The sequence below is a fragment of the Pollicipes pollicipes genome, unplaced genomic scaffold, assembly GCF_011947565.3.
Source record: "Pollicipes pollicipes isolate AB1234 unplaced genomic scaffold, Ppol_2.1 Scaffold_2555;HRSCAF=2994_pilon_pilon_pilon, whole genome shotgun sequence".
In the NCBI taxonomy this organism is placed as follows: Eukaryota; Metazoa; Arthropoda; class Thecostraca; order Pollicipedomorpha; family Pollicipedidae; genus Pollicipes; species Pollicipes pollicipes.
In genome coordinates, this window is record NW_023596136.1 from 44,732,888 (window position 1) to 44,744,814 (window position 11,927).

An 11,927-nucleotide genomic window follows, 5' to 3' on the forward strand; every position below is an offset into this window, starting at 1 on the left:
TGCGCTGGTCCCCCGTCCCGAAGCCGAAAGAGCAGCGGTGTCCGCATCACGGTTGACACAAGAGACTCACCAGTCTGTGAAGCGACAGGTGTCCCGATCCCTACTCTGGAGCAGCTGACCTCCAAGCTGATGGCGCGAAACGCCTCTTCACCAAAAGCTGGACGCCTCTTCCGGTTTCTACCAGAATCCCGCTGGACGAGGCGAGCTCCAAGATGACCACGTTCATCACTCCGTTCGGCAGGAAGAGGTTCCTGCGACTGCCGATGGGGATCTCGCTCGCACCGGAGTGCTTCCAGCGTGAAGATGGAGGAGATGCTGGACGGACTGCCCGGGGTCCATCGTCTACATGGACGACAACCGTGGTGTTCGGAGATGCTAGCCAGCCACGATGCACGTCCCCGAATGGGGGCCGTCCGTCAGGAGGATCCACGAGTCTGGCCTCGAGCTGAACAGGAAAAAGTGTGATTACCGGAAGAACGAGGCCAAGTTTTTGGGGAATGAAGATCAGCAAGAACGGCATCAGCATGGACGAAGAGAAGCTCGAAGCGATCCAGCAGCTCCAAACCACCAAAGAATGGTCAATGAACTAAGGTCTCTGCTCGGAGTAATCAACTTCCTGGGCCACGGTTCGTTCCACACATCCAGGAGGGTTTTAAGACCACTGAACGAGCTTCTGAGGAAGAACGTAGCATGGATCTGGACACCACAGCAGCAGCAGGCCGCTGGATGACGTGAAAGCAGCCGTCACTTTAGCTCCAGCTCTGGCGTTCTACGATCCAGCACGAGAGACGGTGGGTCAGCGCCGACGCCAGCAGTTTCGGCATCGGAGGATGTGTTCTCCAGAAGCACGGCTCCGTCTTCAAAACCCGTCGCGTTCTGCACAGATGCCTGACTGACCCAGAGACCAGATGGGCCAGATTGAGAAGGAACTACTCTCCGCGACGTGGACGTGCGAGAAAATGCACATGTTCCTGTCCGACTGCCGTCGTTCGAGCTGCAAGCATCTGGACGCACAAGCCTCTGAGTCCCGCTGGTTAACACGAAAATCTCGTGGATGGCGCCCATCAGATGCCAGCGCATGCTCATGCTCTTGATGCGATGCAGACCCCACAAGCGGTCTTTCGTTCCAGGAAAAGCAGCACCTGGTGCCCGACTTCCTCTCACGTCACCGCTCCAGAAAGCAGGATGAAATCAGCGCTGTGCTTCAAGAAGACATACATGGATGCTGTGAGAGAATCTTCAGCGATCTTCCCGCACACAAGCCGCAGCGTCTGGTGGAGATCAGCAAGGCCGCAGCAAGCAGACGAACCCCTACAACGCGTATTTCAGCAGACTCTCTCTGGCTGGAAGGAGGGAGCGAAGCATCCCGACCTGCTGGACTGCTTCGCCTCTCGGGGAGATGAGCGTTCTGTACCTAACGTGTGGTACACTGCTGATGCACGGGCGACGCATCGTCATCTCTCCGAGTCTGCGAGATGAAATGCTCACCCGACTACATGATGACGGACACTTCGGTCTGAACAAGTGTCGCCAGAGGGCAGCAGAATCGATCTGGTGGCCTCAACTCAGCATCGACCTGAAGCGTCATCTCGAGAGCTGCTCGTTCTGTGAACGCGCCAGCCCAGCACGCTGAGCCACTGGTGACAACCCCAACGCCATCAAGACCGTGGACGCACGTTGCAGCAGACGTCTTCCACTTCAACAACTGCAACTGGCTCGTCACGGTGGACATCTTCAGCAGGTATCTGGAGATACAACGCCTCCCGAGTCTCACCAGCAGCGCAGTCATCGAGCGTCTGAAGTGCCTGTTTTCCCGCTTGGGGATACCAGACCTCGTGACAACAGACGGAGGAACGCAGTTCACTTCAAGCTCGTTCGCCAACTTCACAGCGTCCTACGGCTTTACAAACCGCATCACAGACCCGCACACGCCGTCTTCCAACGGAGCAGCTGAACGGGCCGTGAGAACCGCCAAGTGGATACTTCGCCAGAGGGACCCCCACCTCGCCCTCCTCAACTACCGCACGACGCCTGTGGAAGCAACCGGATACTCCCCAGCCCTCTCCTGATGGGACGCGAACTTCAATCTCGTCTCCCCATCGCTCAGCCAACCGGAGAAGCGACATGGCAGCATGCCAAACTCCGAGATCGGCAGAGGAAGAAGAAGCTGGAGACATGCTTCAACCGGAGACACGGTGCCCGCGATCTTCAGCAGCTACAGCCCGGGGATCATGTTCGGATCAAGACGGAGAAGGAAGCAAGCTGGTCCGAGCCCGCCACCGTCATAGAGAAGCTCTCTAGACGCAGCTACCTTATGGAGCTCAAGGGTGCTCGCTATCGTCGCAACCGACGTCATCTGATGCAGATCCCTCCGTTTCAGGTGTTGACACAGCACGGTTCCGCGCGGCGTGCTGACTGTTCTGCACACAGGGTGCCCGCTCCAGACCTCCTCTCTGGCCGCCATGCTGAGGTGGCGCCACCGGCGCTGCTGCAACCGCAGCCGCGCGAACCGGCGCCTGCACCACGATCGGTAGTGCCACGGCCACCACCAGCTGTGCCGTCGCCCGCTTCGAAAGCGGCGCCGCCGCCGTCGCTGCCGCCGCTGACAGAAGCTGCGGCCCAGCCCTGCAACGCGCAAGTGCCCCAGACACAAGACCCCACGCCACTGCTTAGTTTTAGTCCGCGTAAAACACGCAGTGGCCGCATTTTCTGAGAGGCATCAAAGAGAAGCAGCAGAGAAGCAGCAGGAAAGCAGATGGGAAGCAGCAGGAAAGCAGCAGAGGAGAAGCAGTCTGAGAAGCAAAAGGGAAGCAGCAGCCTCAGAAGCGGCATAGCAGCAGCAGGGAAGCAGCAGGGAAGCAGCAGTCTGTCGCCAATAATTTCGTTTCGCAAGCGTTTTTTTATATATTATACATTTATTTGCATTTCCTCAAGGGGGGAGATGTATCATGATGTTACTGGCGTACCCCTGAGACCGCCCCTGCTCGCGCCGCCAGTGCTGCTGCACTTTGGTACGCCGCGGCCCCGAATGGCGGTGTACTGCCTGGGGCGCCACCCGCCGGAGTCGGCGCCGCCCGCTCGCTTCGCGGGATAATACAGTTGCCGTTTAGCAGCGCTCGTGTCTGGTCTGGGCAGACAACGCAGGTCTGCCCAGACCAGAAAGAGAGAGAGAGAGAGAGAGAGATATATATATATATATATATATATATATATATATATATGCTAAATTAGTGAATTTTGGTCATCCGCTGTATTAATGAATAAGTGCAAACCAAAGTGCAGCTATACTACTGTAGATCATAGCTTGACCTGGCTTATGTCATCTATCGAGCAGAGGCCGGCTTGGTGGGCCATGACAGACCAAATACCATGAAAGAAACGTGTACGCATCCGGCTGATTGCCCATGGGCTCGGGACGAGTTGTGCTGCTATCTGATGAGTCCGTGGCGAGCACTAGGACAACGACAACGCAGCTCGTACCAGTAGCGACGGCACCGCCGTGGCGTCAGTAGTGCTGCCATCTTGGACGGGATCAGTAGCGCCTCACCTGGAGACTGGGGGAACTAAGGGCAGACTCGTGGGCTCGCTTCATGGTGAGTGCTGTGTTCATCTTTGCCTTCAAAATGTGTTAAGTTAATCTCTTTTAATGACAATTAATAACCTTGGGACATTTTAGCTTGTTATGAGCACGCTTTGTGCTGCACCTGATGCGCATGACAGACTCCTCAGTTTTAGCTTGCGTCGCATTTGGAATCGATGTTGCAGTCTTGCAGGTACCGCCGTCTATTACGGCTGTCAACACCACTAGCGGCTCTAAACCATACTATACTTTCGGCGCTTGTGTATAGTCATAAAAATGACCACTGAAGGTGATTTTTTGCATGCTGTGTATGGGATGGGTGGAAATATTTGATACATTCAAGTTCGAGCATACTCATCAGTTCCCTGCCTACCTCTCTGTGCGTTCTTGTGTACCTCGCACCCAAATCGCGAGAAAACGGTTCAACTGCAGATGCTTCAGCCTTGCCACGCGTTCCTCTGGACGAAACAAAGTGCTAGTAAATACCGTCCCTGTAGTCCACTTAACCAAATTTTGGAAGCTCTGCTATGCAACGCAAGCACGTGAGATATGTGATAAAGAGATCCTCATATTCTGCTGATAAGACCCGCGTATTCCTGCTGATGAGATCCGCATATTCCTGCTGATGCTGCTAAATAATATAGCGCAAGTGTGTGCGTTCGCGCCCCAAAGCGCATTTTGTGGGTGGTGGCTTTTGCTGGCATATTGGCTTATCTGCTGCTGGTCGGGATAGCTGGATTGAAACGGCATCCGCGATTTTACTTCATTGCATGACGCAAAAAAAGCTATGTACCGCTTAAAACAGTCCGTCGAAGTGTAACTGATCTATGCACTGAGGTATAAAGTGAGGATATTACAGTTTAAGTATCTCACAGACCAAAAGCTGTAATTTGCAAGTCGTGCGATTCTTAAACCATTCCCGCCCCGTACTGGATAAAATTTCTATGAAAAAACTGGAAGGGAAAATTAGACAAGATGTTGTGTGGGAGAATTGCCCGGACATACACTTTCAATGGCCCCAGATACCAGTAAAGTTCTGAACCTGTGCCCACCAGAGGGTTCTGTGCCCATTCGTTCCCTGTGTTAGCTGCGTCCTGTCCCACGATAAAGTGGCGACACAAAGGCCTATGTTATAGTTTTAGAAGACATCCAAGATAGGCTTAGGAGTGGTTAGGGAGTGCTTAGGAATGTCTCAGGAGGAGCGATTTTCTCTCGGCACAATCTCTCCGATGCCCTCGTTCGTCACATAGGGACCGTCCATTAATGTTACACGTTATGGGAGGTGATGATGAAGACTTGGGGTTTTGGGGTTCATCGACTGACGTTATGGGAGAGATGGCTCGGTGAAGCGTAAGCAAGCCGTAACAAGGGAGAAGGGTTTTGGACGGCATATTGGTAAGCTTAAGTGGGGTTGCAAACCATGTTGGGGTCATTTTAAGAAATCCCTTAGCAGTGTAAACAGGGGATGAGTGTCTAGCCAACGGCAATCGGTGCGTCCCCAGGGGTGAGAGATTAACAATGGTCAACAATGCGTGCGATATTTGGGAAGCCGTCTAAATCTTGATAGATTTTATTGCGTTTCAAGACGTGTCGATTTTGGCTCGAACATGCGTCAAGTGTCGATTGGTACAAACAAAATGTCGATTGGTGTGTTGCCTCGGTCCCACCGTCATGGGGCGTGGTATTCGTTGCATTCTGTTGCAAGGAACGACGTTCTCATTACTTTTGAGTGGTATTCCCTGCTACTTATCAAACACCTTACCCTTTTTAGTACAAAAAAATGGTGCTTTCCCTTGCCATCACCATACCAGTGCCCATACCACTGCATCGTTATGTCGAAGCTTAATATCCACGAAAGCTCTCTCACCCCTGGCATCGCCATTGTAAAGCCATTGCCGAGCGAGCAGCCGTCGATTCACCAGGCCTCACAGAGGCAAATCATATGGAGGTTCGTCGCAGAACATCGGGATGCAAAATGTAGACTCTCGGCAGCGTTCCCGTCCGCACAGTCGCCCAGACTTCACGTGACGGCCCCGCAAATCGTGACAAAACGTCTCGGTCTGGCCGCTGTGGTTTCTCCTCGGTCCTGTGCTATCAAGGGTGTGCGTTGCGCCAGCCGCAGGCCGCGGCCCTGGTCTGGTCTGGTGCAGGCTTTGTGTGTTCAGTTGACATCCCATGCCGGTGTGCCGCGCCCGCGGGGGATGACGGGACGCCGTGCACCGCGCGCATCTCCACCCAGAGCCAGGGCTGGCCCTGACACCGTACACTGCGCGCAGTCATCTCCACCCAGAGCCAGGGCTGGCCCTGACACCGTGCACCACGCGCATCTCCACCCAGAGCCGGGGCTGGCCCTGACACCGTACACCGCGCGCAGTCATCTCCACCCAGAGCCAGGGCTGGCCCTGACACCGTGCACTGCGCGCAGTCATCTCCACCCAGAGCCAGGGCTGGCCCTGACACCGTGCACTGCACGCAGTCATCTCCACCCAGAGCCAGGGCTGGCCCTGACACCGTGCACTGCGCGCAGTCATCTCGACCCAGAGCCAGGGCTGGCCCTGACACTGCAGGGCTGCTCATCTGGCTTCAAGAACACACCTATTTATTTCACGCAAGAAAGACTCAATCCATTTTGGTACGGTGAATGTAAAAAACATTCAGAGCAAATGCTGCATGCGTCAGTCGCGGCAGTGTTACGCCAGGTCACATGGCCAATAGGAGCAGGAATTTGCATCATACCTGGTACGAGACGATTGCAGCCTGCGTACTGCTAAAAGCGTACTGTAACATGAACCATGACACGTTCATAGTCCTATGGGAATACCACTATTTTGTTGATATGTACTTTTGTGAAGCCGTGATACGCTTCACCAATATGTTGAAAACGTCGAATGCGTAGCGCGCAACGTAGATGGCAAACATCGCGTTAATCAATATCGCTGCATAAATGCACTAAATTAACGATCGAGACAGGGATAGATTCTCTATAAAGATATGGTTCTACCTATAAAGACAGCTTCCGCAAGCATGGCTATGTCAGCTCATGCTGACCATGAGTCGCTGCGGCAACGAAAACCGTCCTGCGCCACCAATGCTATGACACCCTTCTGCCAGTTAACAGACACCATATTCACGTGGACAGTAGCAAAATGAGAACATCCGAGCTACAAATAGTGCGATGGGCAAATACAACACAGTGTGACCGTTCATGAGAACATTCAGCTGTCATTCCATAAATAGCCTCACAGGGACTGATAGTTTTTTTCTAAATTACCATAGGCATGTGCAAATTGACTGTACAATCCATGGGAGTGACTGCAAACGTGGACCGGCACAAGCGGTCCCAGCTAACTTGCCACATCGGATATGTGGCAAGCAATACAAACAGGATATGCGGTCCGAAGAAAACGGCGTCATGGCCGCTTTCCTTAACTTGTCCGCGTTGTGGTGTCCGGAGTTTGGCGAAACAGCGTGACCGAGAGCAAGGCTTTCCAGACCGTAATGATTGTCATAACGTGATCGCATAACGCCGTACTTTACTGTTCATATACTTCTGAAGATGCCCTTGCGTACCATATACGCAGCCATGCATGGAATAATTCACTATTTAACTTGGCGGAAGTATTGTGTCTCGGATGAAGTGCCAACCGTCTCGGGTCAGTCATCACGTACGTTGGCGTTTAGCTGGTGGGGAAAACTGGCATCCTGCTTCACGTATGGCTTTCCATTGCTTGCCGTGGGCTGGAACGAAGGAACTTCGTTAATGCCATCAACGATCACGAGGATGAGTCTTATCATTATGATCATTATCATTATTGGCAAGATCATTATTATGATCAAGATCATTAGTATGATCGTGATCATTATTCTCATCATTATGATCATATCATTTTACCATATTGACATTGAGGCCCGCTCTCGCTCGCAGACAGGCCGCAAAATCCGCAGCATGCCTTACTGGCAGTCAGCTGTTGCAAGCTGGAGGTGCCACATCTAAGCCCTTCCGGCTCGCGAAGTGCAAATAACAGAGCCCAAAAGTCGTGCCCCTAGTCGACAGCAGCTTGGGTCCGCAGAAGCCGCAGCAGAATTTGCAGTTGCCAAGTGTTGCCAACCAGAGAAGTACTATTTCGAGCTCTTTTTGCTTATTTTTGGCGGGTCTGAGGGGTTTAAATGTGGTCCCTCTAACTCACAACTTCTGGCTGACTCCAGAAGTTCTGACTGATTTTGCATTATACGTAGCCGTCTGCACATGGTCCGCAAGATGTGGACTGGCCTTTAGAGGCTCTTAACCTGCGGAGGCACTTGAGCGTGGTAAGTGCAAAACAGATTTATCATCACGATCTGTCGAAGAAACAAACTTTATACATTACACACGGTTTTAAATTTTACGGATATCGTTTTCAGGAACTTGATGCTATTCGCAGAAGTGTCAAAAATTGCTCGAAGTGACGCGTCCTTGCTCCCCGCTCAGCGGCTGCCAGCGGTTACCCTCTCAGTGGACGTGCTGATGACGAACAGTTCGGTGGGTGTGCTCTGCTGGCTGCCGAGCACCGCCAGCGGGGCGCTGGGCGCGTACGCGTGTGCAGAAAAATGGTCCAGGTTGTTGTTCCCAGCCGTTCCTGGCGATCGTTAGACAAGGAATAACGTGCATTGCTTACAAGCCACCGGCTGCATATCAGTACAACAGTCACGAAAATTCGGTTTCAGAAAATAATCACTGCGAAAGAAAAGGTGGCCCCCGATGTTTTAATGGTAGAACGTGACACGTTTTCACGGTTCCGCAGCTCTTGCACAGTCTCTGCAGTGAGACGATATATATATATATATATATATATATATATATATATATATGTGTATTATATATACATCCTGACTGCATATTCATCAAGACGCAGAAAATAGCACGCAGCACGTATATATTGGTGTTGTTTTAGGCTCACAAATATGCTTTGCGAATGCGGTAACATCAGTCGCATCAAGTGAGAACGTCACGTTGGATCTGTGCGAATGTTCATGACAGGCTACCGGTGGCAACAAAAACATAGAGCAAGTTAGCAAAGCATAGTTCAGGTCAAATGTAAAAATCGAATAACGTATGTGATTAAATTTGGTTGATAACCTGAAACATGCCTTAAGTTTTTCGTTGTCCGCATGCAGGCCGCGAACATCGAACATAGCTGGGGAGTGCAGATGGCTTTGAAAATGTTTAAAGACTACACACATTTTTGGGGGCACCAAAAGGGAAAGGAGTTTTGCTCAGCAGTTGTCAACAAATGCCGACGATGTATGTACATACCGTTAGGCATCTGCTCCATAACGCTAATCTGCGACGTCCGGACGTGAAATGGAAAATTCTTGTTGGCTGCGGTAGGGCGAGTCAAAATCTGCAAAGTCGGGTGAGTGTGATGGAAACGTCCTGATTCAAGACTAGATCCTCCATTGGACGTTTTAGCTAGCCTATCCACACATGAAGCACTGCGTTCGTTGCGTGTCGTAACGGTGATTGATCGAACATTGTTGCCAAAAATGGAGGGAAATGAAACTAAACAGTAACACCAGGGAGACATTTGAGGCTAAATTCAAGTCATCATCTAATCAGGACCGATGATTGATCGTAACTACCCGCCAGCTTCGGTGGTTTTGCCACCCTCCGCAGCTTGTGTGCGTGAGTGGGGGTGTGGATCGGGGTTGGGGGTGGGGGGGGGGGGGTGAGGCGGGGATGACCTATGACCCCCGCCGATCGCACACTGTGATAGAGTACAAGTTTAGGTTATTACCCTATGATCCTGTGAGTCTGCACGTGCTATATAAGTCTGCATAATCTATCCTTGATGATCTCGACACCGATGCTGATGATGGTTTGGGTCCATGGACGATGTGAACGCTCGGTCTACCATCACCCCTGTTCACAGTTACGCACCAGGAAGAAAATGTGCCCGACGACGAGGTGATGCCATGTTCGACGCCGTTCACCACCTTCTCCCGCACCCATTTGTCGATCAGGTAGTTGGCGCATACGATCACCATGGGAGCGGACAGAAACCTGCGCAGAGGCACGGATCACAGACGTGGTTCCCAGCTGTGCCGCGGCCTGCTGGGTTACAAACATGCAAACGTCATTCATAACAAGATACTGTGTGTTAACACACGTTCAGGTTGGAGAGCGATTTGACCTCTCCTCAAGGCTTTCCAAAATTCAGAGCAAGCGGACTAACAAGGCCAAACTTGGCATTGCTATACATTATTTAGATATTGTAGGCAAATGTAGCGGATCTTATAGTTAACATATATTTTCTGGTCATAAGCCCTTGGTATGTCAAAGATAGATAAAGGTGGCCGGTAAAAACGATTCTTTGAGCAGCTTTCATACTAATAAAACGCAATTTTAGGCAAAGCTCTGCAATTGTAGATAACATTTTTAGATGATGAGACAGCCAAATTATCGTTCGAGCAAATTCCGTTGACCTTGGGCTAGCTATGCAGGGAGGATCAAGGTCAATACCAAGCATAATTTTGGCCTGAAACTTTGTTTCTCTATGAAGGTCTGACGCTTATTCAAAAGCATTTATGACCAAGAATTTAACATGTGTCTATATCAACTTACTAAAGGTCAAAAAAGTTTCTATACAAGATGGCATTGATTAAATAACTAAGGGGGCGTAATGACCGAATTGTTGGCGCCATGCGCTCCCGTGTGGGAAGTTCAAGGCTCGAATGCCGGTTACGTCATGGCCCCTGAAAGCTAATGTGACCATTGCAGTCGCTGGCGCTCCATGAAAGGGGTGTGAAAGACGACGTGCGTCTCGCTCTCTAAAACAGGTAACTTGACGATTTTCACAGCTTGTTATCAAGGGATTGCTCTTTATGATGATTTTAAATTCGAGTACCAATTGAATTTTAATGATCAATTTAAATCTCGCCGTCCCAAATTTTCTAAGGCATAAATGAGGTTCTTGGCCTGAAATGAAGATGCATTTTTTCATTGCCTGAAAATAATATCTAGCATGCAGTGGTTTGCATGGAAAGGCTTAAATCGCTTCTCAAACTGTTCTAGATCATAATGGTAGAGCCATATGACGCAAAACATGCACACGAAATAATCAAAAACATTATACATGACAATGAATTATACGTGGTACCCCAAGCACAGCGCTAGTTGCGATAAAAACAGCTGACCACTCCAAAGTTTTTGGTGGCATTTATCGCAGGTTCAGGTACAGGTAGCAAAGGTATCGTACAGCTGGAATTCAAGAACATATGGCTTCACTGGAGGTTGTTTGACCCGATGCTCACAACATAGAAATGTCAAACTCCTCATAAGGAATTCTGAGAGCCCCCTACCTGTCCTGAAAGTCTCGTCTCTAGCCCCGCCGCTTTTTTAGATCTAGGGAGTGTCAACTTGTCTCCCACCCAACCCGAGCGCGTAGCATTCACCCGCGCACCCGCGGAAATTCACCTGTGGCACATGTCAGATGCCTGAGCCTGCTCTGGCGCATATAAGAACTCACCAGACTGTATACATGGTGGAAAAGGGCAGGGAAGCCCCACTTCTCTGGGTAGTGTTTTATGGTGAAGGAAGTAGAGTACACGAACATGGCCCAGCCCAGGATCTTGAGCACGACCAGACCGTAGCCTCCCGGCGATTCGTACAGGTACAGGACCTCGCCCGGGTCGAAAAACTGCAATAGATCAGGCTGTGAGTGCACTGGTGTTCCAAAAAGCAAGCACAATGCACATTCGACATGGTAATCCCGCATCATTCTTGCTCCATGCACAACTTCCCGCCAGGCGGACATACTCGCCATCCTCATCACAGCGCTGCGTGAGATCGACTGATTCAATCTGGAGGTGATCCGGAATGTCGCGCGTGCATCGTCGCACAACCCTTCATCGGACACCATCGGCTACACAGGATACACGCTAGGTCCAGCGTCCTCAGCTTCAGGTGAAGGGGGGGGGGGGCAAGCTTCAGGTTAGGGCTCTCCCAGACAACGTCCGAGAAATACGGCCCCGTGTGAACTCCTCTTTTGGAAACATATACCCCGACGTCCGGTTCAGCGGCGCGACCCAGGTCACCATCTTGAGGCTGATTAATCACCCAGAAAAATCGTCAAACACAGGACCAGTCGCGCCGCTCGAGCTGATGCCACCGCTCTGAGAACACTGCAAGGGGAGGGCGCCGAGCTACGGACAGTGGTAACACGGAGCCCGTCGAGCCCCGGGCAGTGGTAACACAGAGCCCGTCGAGCCCCGGACAGTGGTAACACGGAGCCCGTCGAGCCCCGGACAGTGGTAACACGGAGCCCGTCGAACCCCGGGCAGTGATAACACGGAGTCCGTCGAACCCCGA

At 51.4% G+C, this 11,927-nt stretch overlaps 1 long non-coding RNA gene across 1 annotated transcript; it reads right to left on the reverse strand.

Annotated features, from left to right (window-relative positions):
• Positions 1-7,107: 7,107 nt before the first annotated feature.
• Positions 7,108-9,520, reverse strand: LOC119113203 (uncharacterized). Its single transcript, XR_005095852.1, has 4 exons — positions 9,498-9,520; positions 8,874-8,961; positions 8,066-8,196; positions 7,108-7,318 (listed from the first exon to the last, which is right to left on the reverse strand). It is a non-coding gene; the product is annotated as an uncharacterized LOC119113203 (long non-coding RNA).
• Positions 9,521-11,927: the final 2,407 nt, after the last annotated feature.